Here is a 4401-nt window from a genome sequence, read left to right as displayed (position 1 = left end):
TTCCTTCTAGTGACTTCTATCTGCTGTTAGTTCACTGCTTTCCTTTCTCCATGACTACTACCCTGGCATATACTTTGGGCTGAGGCTGGTGGCCATCTGGGTTTACAGCACATGGTTCTAAACAAGATCTGGAGGAGACCCAGCTTCCTGGAGTATTATCTTGAAAACAGAGGGAAATATTAACTGGACAGATGGAAGCCATGGGTGCCAGAGGGAAATACAGGGTTACTTAGAGTGGCAGGAATCTTAAGTTTCTCAGAGTAGAAAAAGAGAGGAGACAGACACAAACTATGTGTCAGGCACTATTATAGAACCTTCTGAAGGGAAGGGGGAAAAAAAGACAGAGGAAGAAAATGCAAATTCTGAGGGAGAGGAAAGGGACAGCTGAGGAAGAAGACTGAGGAAGCTGAGAAGCCTGAGGTGATGGCCTCTGTCTAAGGCCTCTTCTTCGGCCTCCTCACCGAAATCCTCCTCCTCTTCTGGAGTGGCATCCTGGTACTGCTGGTACTCAAAGAGACGAGGTCGTTCGTGTTGCTCTCACCCTGGGTGAACGCCTTCTCATCCACACCCTCGCCTGTGTACAAGTGGAGGAAGGCCTTCGGATGGAACATGGTGGTGAACTGCTCTGAGATGCGCTTGAAGAGCTCCTGGATGGCAGTGCTGTTGCCAGTGAAAGTGACTGCCATCTTGAGGTCACAGGGTGGGATGTCACAGACAGCCGTCTTGACGTTGTTGGGGATCCATTCCACAAAGTAGCTGCTATTCTTAATTCTGTACGTTGAGCATCTGCTCATCCACCTCCTTCATGGACTTCCGCCCACGGAAGACTGCAGCCACAGTGATGTACCGGCCATGGTGAGGATCACAGGCAGCCATCATGTTCTTGGCGTCTAAGACCTGTTGGGTGAGCTCAGTGAGGGCCCGGTACTGTTGGCTCTCACGGCTGGTTAGCGGGGCAAAGCCAGACATGAAGAAGTGGTGACGTAGGAAGGGCACCATGTGGACTGCTAGTTTGCAGAGGTCGACACTGAGCTGACCAGGGAAGCGGAGGCAAGGCAGGTGGTAACACCGCTCGTAGTGGCTGAGACAAGATGGTTCAGGTCTCCGTAGGTTGGTGTGGTCAGCTTGAGTGTGCAGAAACAGATATCATAGAGGGCCTCATTATCAATGCAATAGGTCTCGCCAGTGTTCTCTACCAAATGGTAGACAGAGAGGGTGGCATTTTAGGGCTCAACCACAGTGTCAGATACTTTGGGTGAGGGCACCACACTGAAGGTGTTCATGATGCGGTCAGGATACTCTTTGCGGATCTTGCTGATGAGCAAGGTGCCCATTCCAGAGCCGGTGCCCCCACCAAGTGAGTGGGTCATCTGGAAGCCCTGCAGGCAACCACAGCTCTCGGCTTCTTTCCAAACAACATCCAAGACGAACTCAACCAGCTAAGCCCCCTCTGTATAGTGGCCCTTGGCCCAGTTGTTGCCTGCCCCAGACTGACCAAAAACAAAGTTGTCTGGTCTGAAGATCTGGCCAAAAGGACCGGAGCGAACAGAGTCCATGGTCCCAGGTTCTAGATCCACCAAGATAGCCCGAGAAACATATTTGCCACCTGTGGCTTCATTGTAGTACACGGAGATGCGGTCAAGCTGCAGGTCACTGTCTCCGTGGTAGGTGTCAGTAGGGTCGATGCCATGTTCATCACTGATAACTTCCTAAAACTTGGCACCAATCTGGTTGCCACACTGACCAGCCTGGAAGTGCACGATTTCCCTCATGGTGAAAATATGTTTGTTTGTTGGTTTTTCTCGCCTCGAGTGTGTACGGGGCAAGAAAGCGATATATAATTTTTGTCTCTGCGGATCGCAGGCTGCGAGGATGGAACGTGCCCCGGAGGCTGGAGCAGCGAGGTCCCAACGCGGCGGCAGAAAGGTTCTGAGAGGGAGAAAGAATATAATTTGTTCGTGATCATATGTTACTTCACAAAATGGTTGAACATCAACTATTTCTTTTTGGTATATTGACACTGTGCATTCCTTCCATCTTCTTTTGATGCTTTCTGCCTCTGTCAATATTTGGCACAGGATGGTGGTAGTTGGTGGTTGTGTGACTTGGAGTTGGTTCTGACTCATGGAGACCCCATATAGGGTTTCTGAGGCTGTAAATCTTTACAGGAGCAGAAAGCTTCATCTTTCTCCTGTGGATCTAATCGTAGTTTTAATCTTGTGTTTAGCAGCCCTCCTCATAATCATTACACTACCACATCTCCTTTGTGGCACTTAGAATACTTCAACATCACATTTCAAGACTTGAAATTTTTCTTCACTTCACTTCTTTTAGCTTGAAAAATACTGAGCATGCTCTTCACTTTTGGTTTCCATCTCTACATCTTTTCGCATTGTATTCAAATATTTGACTTTGTCTTTAGCTGTCCTTTGAAATTTTCTGTTCAGCTCTTTTACCTACTCATTTCTTCCTTATGTTTCAGCATATCTACACTGAAGTGTAAGTTTCAGTGTCTTCTGATATTCATTTAGGTCTTCCCTTCTTTCTTGTTTTCTTAATGACCTTTTCTTTCTTTCTATATGATCTTTTTTTCTTTTCTTTTCTTTGTTTTGTTTATCGTGAATTGAGTGATAGTTTACATGGGAAAACATTGGCTTTGCATTAATACTATCGTATTTTGTTTCACTGCAATGATTACAACCCCCTCCATGCATCATTATTCAAAAGTACTGCTTCTATTCCCTCTGTTTTTGTTTTGTTTTGCTGTACAAAAAAGCACTCAGGGATATATAATCATTTAAACAACCATAGGGAACATTCTGTAAGCCTGCATCCTAGCTTCTTGCACACAGACTTTCTCTTTCCATGAGTCTCGAGTGCTCTATCTTTCCATTTCATCGTATCTGCCTCCCTCTCTACTCCTTCGCTACTCTCGAGAGGGTCCCACATTCTGCTCATACACTTATCACTTGATGACCCTAGTGTCCTCTGTTCATGGACTGTAAGATTAACTACTCCCCCTTTATATTACACAACTTCTACCTTTACTGTTGTGACAATCACAATTAGTCATGATAACAATTCCTCACTATTGAATCATAAGACTCCTATCCCCATCGCCTTTCACCAGACCCATCTAGAGAAGATGAAAACTATTCAGTGGGAATTCTGTCTTCCCCCACCCACTGTGAAACTAAACTTCCTCTTGAAAAACCAGTCACTTCATCCCTTTATAAGCCCCATTTTAGGTAGCCAGTGTCTAAGTTGCCTGTCCCTATCAACCCTGTGTACAAAGGAGAGAAGCTTGGTCCTTGATGTGAAGTCTCCTTCCCTCTCATTTGGTCTTCTGAGCTACTACATCCATAAGTATAGGTCAAGTTCATAAAATTATAGTTATTTACACTTATTTTATTTTCCAAATCCCTTTAGCTTCTTCTAGTCAAGTTCTGATCATCAAGCCATAGAAGTTAGATCAAATGAGTACTATTTTCAAGTTCAGGCATTCTTGTGTTCCCCCTCTCACTTCATATATACTGAATGATTCACTCTCAATTCTAGCCCTCTGTGGCTAGGTCCTTGTCCATGGAGTCAGGAGTCCCCAGGTCTCACCACACTTCAGACCAAACAGTTATTCCTCTTCTTGCTCTCATCTCCAGGTCAATGGTAGTCTATGGAATATGGCCAAACTCAGCCCATTTCTTCATTTCTGCCTTTCTCCCCACTTCCACTTAACCTGTAGACCAACATGGTCACCAGCAAACTTACGTTCCTGGTCATGAGTTCCCTTTGAGTTTCAATCTTAGAGGGCCTATATTATGTACTTAATGTCATTTAACAACTCTTCTGGTTTTCAGTCATTACTGTATAATACATCATATCTGTTGTTGAGATGATCTCTAGATTTAGATGGGGTATGTTTAAGGTTATATTTTGACTCTCATGGACTTGTTTGATTTTCTTCAGCTTCAGCCTGAACTTATTAGGTGCCCTTGAGTCAGTATAGACTCAGAGTGACCTTATGCACAAAAGAACAAAAGACTGCCTGGTCTTGCACCAACCTCACAATCGTTGCTACACTTGAGTACACTGCTGCTGCCACTGTGCCAATCCATCCCATTGGTAATCTTCTTTTCTTTTGCTGACTCTCTACTTTACCAAGCATGATGTCCTTCTCCAGGGTTTGGTTGCTCCTGATAGTAAGTCCAAAATAAGAAAGATGAAGTCTGGTCATGCTGGTTTCTAAGGACCATTCTTGTTGTACTTCTTCCAACATAGATTTATTTGTTCTTTTGGTGGTCCATGGTTCTTTTAATATTCTCCTCTAACAACATAACCCAAGTGCATCAATTCTTCCATGGTATTCTTTATTCATTGCCCAACTTTCACATGTATATAATGTTA

The 4401-nt window shown here is 44.5% G+C and overlaps 1 pseudogene; it reads right to left on the bottom strand.

Moving 5' to 3' along the window:
• Positions 1–288: 288 nt before the first annotated feature.
• Positions 289–1772, bottom strand: LOC102827623 (annotated as a pseudogene).
• Positions 1773–4401: the final 2629 nt, after the last annotated feature.

This window comes from Chrysochloris asiatica, unplaced genomic scaffold (assembly GCF_000296735.1).
Source record: "Chrysochloris asiatica unplaced genomic scaffold, ChrAsi1.0 scaffold00426, whole genome shotgun sequence".
NCBI lineage: Eukaryota > Metazoa > Chordata > Mammalia > Afrosoricida > Chrysochloridae > Chrysochloris > Chrysochloris asiatica.
This window is presented reverse-complemented; position numbering and strand designations above follow the sequence as displayed.